The sequence below is a fragment of the Spermophilus citellus genome (assembly GCF_964194105.1).
Source record: "Spermophilus citellus genome assembly, chromosome: 3".
NCBI classification, from domain to species: domain Eukaryota; kingdom Metazoa; phylum Chordata; class Mammalia; order Rodentia; family Sciuridae; genus Spermophilus; species Spermophilus citellus.
This window is the reverse complement of record NC_138184.1, coordinates 171,101,013-171,113,136: the sequence shown is the minus strand read 5'-3', so window position 1 is coordinate 171,113,136 and position 12,124 is coordinate 171,101,013. Positions and strand designations below refer to the sequence as shown.

Below are 12,124 nucleotides of genomic sequence, written 5' to 3'. Positions count from 1 at the left end.
AGTATAACTCCCTGAATATTCATTTAAAGATAAAAATAGACTTCTTAGATTATTTTTTTTCCTTTCTCTGAATCTGATTCCCTACTGTTGCCAGCGTCATCCTATGTGGATGAAGCACTTACATTGTTCATCATTTCTCATCAGAATAAGTCTGGACATTCAAGGCCCACCGGATGTGTCCCTATTTTAATTACTCTGCATGGTCTCTGCTTACTTCCCAGTGTGAACTTTCACTGGGATTCTGCTCTTCCAGAAACTTCTTTATGTGGCCTAAGTCCTTTTCACCCCTAAGTTCTCAAGGATTGTGAAACTACTCCATGTGGGAAGTTCTTTCCCCTTTCTCTACCTTTTTAACCTTAAATCTTTGTTTATCTTTAATCTCACCCTCTTAAATTCTTCTCAATTTTATTGCATCAAAAAATTTATACTTTCAATAAATCCACTGCCATTTCAGTGTTTCCTGGTTATTTCTTGTGCATGAATTCCACATTCTTAGTGAAATAATGAATTTCTTGCAGGCATGAATAAAAGAAAATATCTGATTTCCCCCTTCACATTGTGTGGAAAGCCTGGACAATTCTCCCCGGTCACCTGGGGAAGATGGGCCAAAGAGGCCCCAAACCAATTTCTTACTCAGGTATTTTTTAAACCATTAGAAAGGAACATCACTGGTCATTGTAAATACCAACGTCAAAGACTGGCAATTTTTTTCTGTAAAGGGGCAGACAAAAAGCATTCCAGGCTTTGCAGGCTACAGGATCTCTGTTGTAGGTACTCAACTCCTCTGTTACAGTATAGAAGCATCACAGACTGTGCCCACACTAGAGTATGGCTGTGTGCCAATAAAATCTTATGGACATTTATATGTCACAAAACAGCATTCTTTTCTTGATATTTAAAAACATTTAAAAATGTGAAAGCCACTTTTAGCTTACGGGCCATACAAAAAAAAAAAAAAAAGAAAGAAAAAAAAGAAAAAAGCAGATGGGAGACTCAGTTTGGCTGTGGAGCCATGGTCTATTGAACTCTGACCTAGATAATTGTTTCCAAAAGTGTGGTCCACAGGCCTTCTGCATCAAAATTACCTAGCATTGGGAGTTTATAGAAAACATAAATTCGAACCTAGTGAAGCAGAATTTCTGTAAATCTTAATGATATGGATACACAGGTCTGGATCACCATGTCTGGAAGGCTATGATGCTTTGGACTTTTGGTTTAGTATTTGGAAATCAGTGAACAGGGTTCTACTAAGTAGGGCAATGACAGAGCAGGGGCTTTAGAACCCACTTTATAAGACATACAACCTAAGCAGGAACTTCAGTAGCTAGGATCTCATACTTTAAATCAACATTGTAGGGTCTCTTTAGATGCAGAAAATGTAAAACTCAGTATTCCTTAGTTTGTATTTAAAATACCTGTTATTCAGAATATCAGATGATATGGAAAATCTTTATTAAACTCCGTAAAAACGTTCACAGAGAAGGAAAAAAACTCACACACCTTATAAACAAAATGTGGACGAGACTAAAATGTAAACAAGAAATAATCTTTACGTTTCTGCTCCAAATGAAAACCTCTGCAGCTGAGGCCTTTGTTGCCCATAGAAAGTTGAGGAGAAATGATTTCTTTCATTATGAGTACACAGCGTCATTCTGAAGGGCATATATAACATTTCTTGTATAACCTCATTTAGCTAATACAATGGATTATAAAACAGCATCTTTTAAGAAGGAGAGAGACCATCTGGAATGCTCTGCCCACAGGGGGCCTTTTGGCTAATGCAAATCAATTGAGGCTGGAATATGACTCCACCTGAATAGAACAGATCTGGTAGCTTCTGATTTGCAGACCAAAATTACTTACATTTTGTGAGTTATCTCTAAACTCTAAAGGAAAGGAAAATAGCTAGGAAAGAAAATAGCCTGCAAACCCCTCATTGACTGGGGACTTTGCTCTAACTTCCAACACTTGCTGAGAGTTATTTAGCATCTCCTTGCATGAGGGCCCTTGCTCAGTGCTCTGTGTGGATTCTCTGTTTAATTCCATGATGGTCACAAAAGCAGCTACAATTGCGGAAGTCATGGAGTGTTGTGGGTCCAGAAATGGCAAGACCAGCAAGAAGATCATAATTGCCAACAGGTTAAAAAACAAACAAACAAACAAACCCTGAGGCTTGGTGATCCTAAAGAACATGTTGAAGATCTCACAGGTCAAGTCAAGACTAAGATGTGAACTCAGGGTCTGTTCCCCTAAGATCTATACCAGGTTAGCTCCCAATGCCATCATGATGAAATGAAACCAGGCTTTGTGGTAGGTTTCTTTCAACTTAGATGAAGAAACTAGAGAGTGGGCTTTGCATGGATTGTGTACAAATGGGCTGAACTTCAGGGCAGCCCGGCACTCTGATGTGGCATTGTGCTAGATAAAGGAGAGATACCCTACATTCCTGCTGGACACTGGGCTTGCCACTAACAGCTCTGGATCAGTCTGCCAAGGGGGAATATAATGTTTTTGCATTTTACAGTAATATATTTTGGGGGACATAAACCAGGTGACTTACAAAAAGGGATAATGACAGAGAAGTCTCATTAGGAATAAGTCTATTGCACAAAGACCTCCAATCAAACAGGGGGACATAAACACTAGCCACTGCAACCTCATCAGAGAGAGTACCCACTTGCTGGCAAAAGTGGGGATGAGGGTGTTGGATGAAAGCTGAGATGCCAGATGAAGATTCTGAGGGCACCCAACCATTTTCAGCCAAGGGATTCATCATTACCTAGTGAGCAGGTACTGGTGATCCACAGAAATCCATTCTTTGCACATGCATATGTTTAATGTGCCTGGATCAAACTGTTAGTAAGCTTCATACATTTGAATCAACACATTCTCGTTTTTTGTCCTTATTAATTTCAGAAGCTAAAGTATGCCTTCAAGTAGCACTTGGGGGAATAGCACTGGAACTAATTAGACCAAACCCTGTGCTCAGCTCATCACGCTTGATGAGGAAGAGCAGATGAGCTCCCAACACTCAAGAGCCCTGTCTGAATGACATTAAGGCAATTTCCAGTATTTTAGAAGCAGAGTACAATGGTAGTCTTATGATATTTTAGCAATCATCAAAAGTCTGTGTGGTACACAATTACTTTCACAGCAGAAAACCTTTTTAAAGGGCATAAGTGATAAGCACAATCTCTGGTCACTTCTTTAGGAATATGGTTTTATTCCTCTGTTACAAATCATGTTAAGTATTTCATAAGAGGTAGATATAAGTTAAAAACTTTTCTTTCATTAATATTTTTAAATGCATATGTAACTGTTTGTTGTTTTACTTTTAAATAAGTTTTATTAAAGTCTATGTTTCCATCGTTCTATGTTCCCATGAGTTGTTGGCTAGTCTCTTACACTGCCTGATTTAGAAGCTGAACTTTCATGGTGGGAAGGAATGTATGAAAAGTGGTACCCACAGCCCTTGGCTCCCCATGACTGCAGGCCTCCTGAGTGGGATCAGAGAGCCCGGGAGGATCAGGGAAGTGGTTGACTGTGAGTTAAATAATACATTTGTATGATTCAAATATTACAATGTTTAAAAAGATGCATAGGGGAAGCTTTAACTCCCAGCACTGGCTTGGAGCTGCCTCACCACAGTGGGAGCTGTTTTTTTAAAAAAATTATTTATTGTTTATTATTATTTTTATTTTTTAAAAAATTATTCTAATTTGGATATGAAAAATTGTGCTACACACATGCGTAATATGAACCAAAATGCATTCTGCAGTCATATATATAACAAATTAGAATAAATTAAAAAAATAAAAATAATTTAAAAAGTAACTTTTTATTAATTATGTTTGCATTGCATATATGAACTAAAGCTTTTATTTTCCATTTATCACTCTCTTTGTTTATAATAAATAATTTTTCAAGTTTCTGAAGGAATAGATTAAAAGCAAAAAATAAAAAATAAAAAAGTAACTTTATTAAGACTTTCAGGGATAGCTTGGATAATTCATTCTTCTGAGGAAAACTGGGAGACTCTTGTTTCTTTATTCTGATGTCAGCTCAGATTCTGAGAAAGTACAACTTTTCTTCCCTATGACTGGCCATCTCAGAAGTTATGTCACTCACTATTTCCCTCTGTGCCTTCCCCAGGCAGTTCCTCAATCTGTTAAGACACATGCCTTGAAAAGGTCCACTAAATGATCCCCTCCTTTGGAGAGGTCTTTGTTCATTTGGTACATATCTATTCCATTAAATTAGGAGAGTTCATCCCAGGGAAAGGATTAAGCATTCAAAAGACCAAACTGTGTACTAAAATATGCAAATTTGAACTGGAATATGAATCACATGGGGAATGCTAAAATGCAGAATATGATTCAGTTAATCTGAGGTAAGATGTAAAACTGGTTTCCCAGATATTGAGGATGGTGGACCACCTCATCTTAAGGAGCTTGAGGAGTGCAGAGCTTCTACCAGGTAAACTGAGAAGTTTGGCAAACTTCGCCAGCAGCAGAAGAGAAGATTTGAGGGGAAAAACCAGAGAAGCTTCCTGGCTTTTGGGAAGAGTCAGAATATTTCTCAACGGAGACACTGCTTCTAAAGATTTTGGATGGGACCTTTTTCGGATGTGTAGTAGTCCCCCAAAGCAGAGTACTTTTGCATTCTTGATCCCTGGACATTCAATGACAATAAAAACTCAGTCATAATAATAGCTGATGAAGAAAAGCAGCCTCAAAAATAAGTATAATAAATAGAAATTCAAGTCATGCAGCCTTGAGGTTAAAACTATGATAATTAGAGTTTTCATGCTTTATTCTGCCAGACAAGCATGGTTGCACTTTTTTTTGTATCCCAAAAAAGTTTACTGAATAGGTACAGTGACTTTTTGACTGTAAGTTCCTAGAGGTCTCTTTGAAGGCCTCCCTCAAGTTTGACAACTTATAGTGACAAGATTCCTCCTCCTTTACCCCCAGAAGGTACCACAAGTTTTCCTTTCCCTTGCTTCATCCTTTCCCCTTGTCAGACACAAAGCAGGTCTTCAAAGGGTGCAGAGGCTGAGGCATGCTTGCAATTGGGATGTGTTGAGAACCTGGGGTGTGGCAGAAGTCCAGCTCTTGGCAAGTACATGCCGCCTTTTGAACCCAAGCAAAATTCTAACATATTCAAAACGGAATTTTATTTCAAAGTCTGATTCTGGAATCCTTTTCCCATAAGACAATTCCCAAATGACTCTGTACAGTTACAAATGCACCCCTGGTATACGGGGAAGGATCCTATAGCCTTCAATCAGGAACCATTGCTGAAAGGTAATCCACAAGGAAAAGAAAATCCATGTAGAGTAATAAAAGGAAGGGGAAATGCATCCATATATTTTAAGGTATATTGTTGGAAAATGTGAAGCTTTGAACAAAATTGGCAAAGAAACTCATGAATTTAAGAGGCTTTTCTGGAGGAGCAAATGGCTAAACACTATTTACTAAATACTTAAAAGGTACAGATACAGACGGGGATACAATATAGCTCACATCTTCTGCTAAAAGAGTGTTTAGGGAACTAGAGATTACAAGTAAAGAATGATTGTACTGCTGGATTTGTGTCCATTTTGAGAATTATATTATAATTAGGCTAATAGCATAGTTGTATAATGCAGGAACACTAAATTAAATTCATTCATATTTCACAGGATATATATATGCGCAAGACTGTTTAGAGCAGTAAATTGTCCTCTCAACTAGACCAGATCCGTGTTGTGTGGATTCCTTACAAGCAGAGATCCACTGGCCAGAGTGTGTGGATGCCAGAATCACTTGGATTACTGCTCCATTTACAATTTTTAAAAGGCCAGGCATCTCCCAGTCTAGAAGGTATAATATGCCTTTGTTGGATTCTTCTGAGAAATTCTGAAGGGGGATAATGGAAATGCCAATAATATCACTTAATGAACTTTGACCTGAAGAAATGAGGAGAGGATTTACAGGGCTTCCTGGGTACATGAGGGACGCTGGAATAGTCTTCCAGGCAGAAGTAACACCTGACCTGAATTCGCAAGGATAAACAGGAGTCTGTCATAAAACATAGAAGGAAAGGGGATTTTTTTTTTCTGGTGAAAAGAAATAATTTGCAATAATAAACAAAGACAGATACAATAACTGTTTTGTGTTGCTAGGAGAGATTAAGTTCCATGAAGACAAACATTTTTCATGTTTTGCTTATGCTGTATCACAGAACAGCTAATGGTATCTGACACATAGTACGTGCTTAATGAATATTGGTAGAATGAAGAATGGATGAATTGATTAAGTGCAAAGAGTGATGTAAGATGGAGCTAAAGAGATTGGTATGGACCAGGCAATGGAGGATTTGGAGGTAAGATTGAGCCTTATCAAGCGTAGAGGCCAGGGAGAAGCACAGATTTTTCTCTCCCCTTCCCCGCCATTTTTATTGGTGCATTGTAATGTTATACAATGGTGGGATTTATTGTTATATATTAGGACATAAACATCATATAACACTATAATTTAGCCAACATCATTCCCTAGTAATCCCCACCACCACCCTGACCCTTTCCTCTACTCTGTTGATCTCCCTTCAGTTTCCATGATTTTTTTCCTCCCTTAGCACTTGTATATCTTGTGAAACATGAATGAATTTAATTTAGTGTTCCTGAATTATACAACTATGCTATTAGCCTAATTATAATATAATTCTCAAAATGGACACAAGTCCAGAAGTACAATCATTCTTTACTTGTAACCTCTATTTCCCTAAGTGACTGCTCCACTTCCCATTTCCTGTTTTCTCTTGAGGGAACATTACATGTCAGGCCAGGAAATGGATTCCGTGTCTTTATGAAGGTACAGCCTCTCTCATACTTCTTATCTGTGTTTCCAGTTCTTGGGAAAAAAATGAATATATGAAGAACTGAGATCTCACCAGAAAACTGCCATCATTGCTGTGTAGATTGGCTGTGGGTTTTGAAACGAAAGCAAGAAGTAGGCTGTTTCTTTTTTTGTTTTCTTTTTCTCGTTACTCTTGCTTTTTCAGTACTGAGGATTGAACCTGGGGGTGTTAACCACTGAGCAACATCTCCTGCCCTTTTTGTGTTTTATTTTTTAATTTTGAGACAGGGTCTATGGTCTTGGTAAGTTGCTTAGTGCCTAGCTAAGGCTGGCCTCAAACTTGAGATCCTCTTGCTTGGCCTCCCAAGCCACTAGGATTACAGGCTTGTGCTACCACACCCTGCCAGAAGGCTGCTTATTGACCTTATTTATTCCTGTACAATGGAACCTACTGGAGTGGGTGTCAGTTGAGCAGGTCTGTTAGCGGAGATCAAAAGTGCTTATTCATGATTTGGCCACTCAGGAAGTTTATTATTGCAAAATGAGGTGCTGCTTTTAACCACTATACTTTTTTACATGGTTTTTAATTCTAGGTCATATATTTGTTTCAAATATATCCATAACAAGTTATTGGTTAAACTTATAGGACATAAGAGGCACTCATATTGAAATGTGATAAGTTAATAAGGAACAGAAGAACAGATTTTAAGAAGAGAAATAAAATGATAAAAGTGGATAACATTATCTGGGTGGCCACGGTTGTGGTGATATGGTTTCAAATAATATAACAAAAGAGTTATAAGCAACCAAAGCTGGGGAATGTCACTTTTCAAGGATTGGACAAAGAAAGGGATTCTGAGAGTCTGAGAAGGAGTAGGAGGATATCCAGAGGAGATTGGTGTCCTGAAAGCCAAGGGAGGAGAGATTCTGGAAGAAATGAGAAATCCCTTTAGACTTTAAGTAGGAAGCCATTGTCAACCTCAGGGAGAAGATTTTTCAGAAGTATAGTGGGGACAGAAACCAGACAAAGGTAGGCATAAAGTAGGTACAACAGCAGGTAAGGAAGCATAGATGTGAAGTGAAGACTATTCCTCCAAGAATAGCTATCTTAAATGATGTATGGAATAGGGTGGGATATACGTAGGTACATAAATGGATGATCTTTCAGGAAAGTTGACTGTGAATAAAAGAAAAGAGAAAGGACCATTGCTGGAGGGCAATGCAGAATCAAGGAAATTGTCTTAAAGGATGGGATAAATTTGGGCAAGTATATAAGCTGGGGTAAGGTGTCCAGAGAAAAAGCAAATTATAACAGTTTCCCTGATAAGGAAGATACTGATGAAGCAGCTCCTTGAGTAGACAGAAGTGATTTCCTTCCAATCAAGATGAAGCTAGCGTCCTTGAATGGAGGACCTACAAGTCTTCCTCTGAAACCAGAAGGGAAGAAGAAATGATAGGCTAGTCTCTGAGGTGTGAGAGAAGAATTTATACATAAGCCCTTGGAATGATGGCGTATTCAATTAACTCCAGCTACTGTGGATTTAATTAATGTTTTAATAGTCATTAATGTTTTCATTTATTTTTTTCTGTATATAGGGTGACAAGTAGTATTTAGAAGACATTTAAGTCACTTTAAATGGCTGGCATAAATATTTTGAATATTTTTTAACATATAGAAAATACATAGCTCAAATGAAATATTTATCCCGAATTTATAGCCATTTATACAAAATGGATTCATTTATACTTCTAACTATATTTTATTTGAAATTTTAAGTGGAAGTTTTACTTTGGAACAACTTTTCCCAATCTACTAGTAGAAGACGCTTTGGAACATAAAACTGTTTTTGAAATGAAATGCATTATCATACTCATTAAAATTCACTCTACTGGAAATATAAAATTGATTTATCTAATGCACTACAAAATTCTCCATAAAAGTACCCCACATTGTGAAATAATGCTAATTAGGAGGAGAGGCAAAACGTAATACATTTTCTTTAAATTTTAGGGCAATTAGCATAACTTTCATTAATATGGTATAAAAACTGCAATTATTTTCATTTGTACTTTTTGGTAGAATTTATATTCATTAAAAGTCTATGGTTTCATATTCTGTAATATGAAAATGAACATGACTTCATAATGTTTTATAGCCAGATAAAGTGGTAGGTGATTTCATTCATTTATGCAACAAGTAAGAACCTATTATATGTAAGCATTGTGATTCAGCAGTCTTCATGGCAAAATTTCTGGCATTTACCATCTGGAATTCTCTTGTATGTAGCTCTGATTGCACACAGTCCACTATAAATTTCTGCTCTCATGCCTGAGCAACTAGCATTCCAGAGGCAAAACGTCTTCTTGACATGACCAGCATAATTATCAAAATAGAATTTATTACACTCAAGAGGTAGATTTTTTTGTTATTTAGGTATTAAAATTTATAGAAACAGAAAAATTTGAGACTTACTTGGCAAAAATATTGTATACTGGTTATTTTTAGATTCGATGTTACTTTTTTCAAAAAAGTCTTAATGAAAAGGCATGAAGATTCCTTCCTCACACTTAAAAGTAATTCACTGACTGAATGTATTTTACGTAATTATAAATTTGACCATCTTTCTACAGTTTTAGAATTATTGGCTAAAACCATGATTGCCTCTTTCCTTTTTCATCCCTCATTTTTTTGAGATCTCATATTCTGCTACTACTGCCAAGTAGTATAAGGTTAATAAACTTAGGACTGTGAGCGCAAGGGAATTACTACTGTGAACCAGGAGGAGGCAGGATTTAAGTTTATGCTTAATATGTAGAAAACCAACTATTCTTTAATGACTCCTTTCTCCTGGGATCTACAACTAATGAAGGCACAGTTGTAACTCAGAGACCTTGAGAATGCTAGAGTTCGAGATGATATGGATGTTGCACATTATCTTTGATTTAAAAACAAGAAGCTGGTGGGCAGAAAACCTAACTGACATGCTCAAAGTTACCATGTGTATGAGCAGCACAGATTGTACTAGAAACCTGGTATTCTGATTTCAGTTAAGTGAGTTTTTCATCATCTAATGTCAATAATCCTGTATGTTTCTGAGAATGTTGTGGAATGGCAAATTTTATAGTCACATAACTAGTATTACTGGTGGGTTGATTTACAGGATTAATGTTATTACCCATTTGCGACAAATGCCATAACAAGAATTTATTTTGCTCACTGTTTACATATTTAGAATAGCACTTGGTACATTTGTGGAATGAACAAAGAGGAAGAAGACAGACAAATTAGGCAAATGCGTGGTATAGGACCAAAGAGGACAGAGCTTTGCTATGGTCACTTTAGAAATCCAGACACAAGAAAATCTGTAGAAAAATAGTTCTGTTTTTGTACACTCAGCTGCATTGCTGGACTCACACATGCATCTTCCTGATTTTGTTTTGTGAATATCGTTCTCTCCCCAATGTCATAACAATAAAATAATTCAACAAATGTGCATGCCAAGCTCTGAGAGAAAAATGGTAAATAAGACTTAGTCCTTGCTCTTGAGGGAAATTAGCTATTTTAAATTAAGATTTTAAAAACCAGCAGTTTCTCTGAATTGGCATTTCTGTTTATCTCCACTAGAGCAATTAGAGAGGTGATTGTGATGAATGTACATCTTCACTCTTTTCTGTTTTGCATTGAAGATATTCTCAAATTAGTAAATGGGATAAGTAAAGGGTTAAGATTAGGTCAGTGATTAACAGTTATATCTTGTTACACGCATATTGGATTTGCCATCTATAAAACACTTCTGCTATTTCTTCTTCCATTTAAACTTAGAAATTACCAATGGATATAATTTTAGATAGAACAAATTGATAATTAACCCCACTTACACTTAACTGATGTGTGTGCGCGCACATGTGGGTAAGGGGATAAAACAGGGTACTTTTTGAGTTAAATTGAAACTACAGTTTTTAAATTTTTTATTTTTATGTACTTGAACTTTATGACAAAGGGATGATTGGAAAACTAACTTGTTTCCAAGAACCTCCTGATAATGGTTGCCATTCCCCCTCATAAGCTTTCTTTTTTTTTTTTTTTAAAGAGAGAGAGAGAGAGAGAGAGAGAGAGAGAGAGAATTTTTAATATTTATTTTTTAGTTCTCGGCGGACACAACATCTTTGTTGGTATGTGGTGCTGAGGATCGAACCAGGGCCGCACGCATGCCAGGCGAGCGCGCTACCGCTTGAGCCACATCCCCAGCCCCCCTCATAAGCTTTCAATGAATGATGCAGAAACACATTAAGTATCACAGCTCTTCCTTTTGGAACCTGCCACAGAACATCTCACATAAATTAGACATTGGCATGAACAGGAAAGTTAGCTCTTTTGGTGATAAGAAGTTGGTCTCACTTGAGTTGAATGGCAGAAAATAAAGATAATCCAGGACAATGGAAAAGGGAGAAAGTATAATCTCCCCACCCCACGTATACACAAAATCACAGCCCATGCAAATAAATGCACACTGCAGATTCAAACATGAAGGGGGCTTTGTTCTCAAGTGACTGAAACACTGATCGACTTCTCATCAATTAGGCAACCGAATAGAAGAAAAAATTCATTTTTTTCCCCCAACTGATTTGAGTGGTCATGTTAACTCATTTGAACCTCTGTCAAATTTAATTCTAAATTCTCATCCCGATTTCATTCGGAACTTGCCACAACTGTTTACCCCTTCCATCTTGAAACATTTTCCTTCATAAAGCCACAGGAACCCCTCTGTTAATGTTTCTTTTCCTTTACAAGCCATGCTTTTATATAGCCATTTGCTAGTCACCCCCCTGATCTTTAAAATTGGAGGCTCCCAGTCCTTAGAATGTTTCTCTTGCTTATTGATACTCACTCTTTAGATGTTCTCAATCAGTATCCGGCTTTAACTACCCTTCACGTGCCAATCATCTCTACTTGGATATTTAAGAGGCATCTCAAGCTTGAAATGTTCCAAACAGGGCTCTTGATTCCTGCTTCCTCCCGCTATGCCCATGCTCATCTATTATATTCCTTTCATCAATAAGGGGCAATTGCTCTTCTAGTTGCTTAGGTCAAAAACTTAGCAGGCGTGGATTCCTCTTTCTCTTATATCCCCCATTCCCATCCATTGTCAAGTCCTGTGGTTCTTCCTTTGAATTATATTCTCCATTTCCCACCACCTTCACTCCTATGGTCCTGCTCCAAGCTTTCTTCATCTCTCATGTAGATTGCTGTGAAAGCCGTTTGCTCATCTTTGTTTTTCCATCCT

At 37.2% G+C, this 12,124-nt stretch overlaps 1 protein-coding gene across 3 annotated transcripts in view; it reads right to left on the bottom strand.

Moving 5' to 3' along the window:
• Positions 1-12,124, bottom strand: part of MAGI2 (membrane associated guanylate kinase, WW and PDZ domain containing 2) — a 1,381,189-nt gene that overhangs the window by 210,048 nt on the left and 1,159,017 nt on the right. The gene's annotated exons all lie outside the window — the stretch shown is intronic.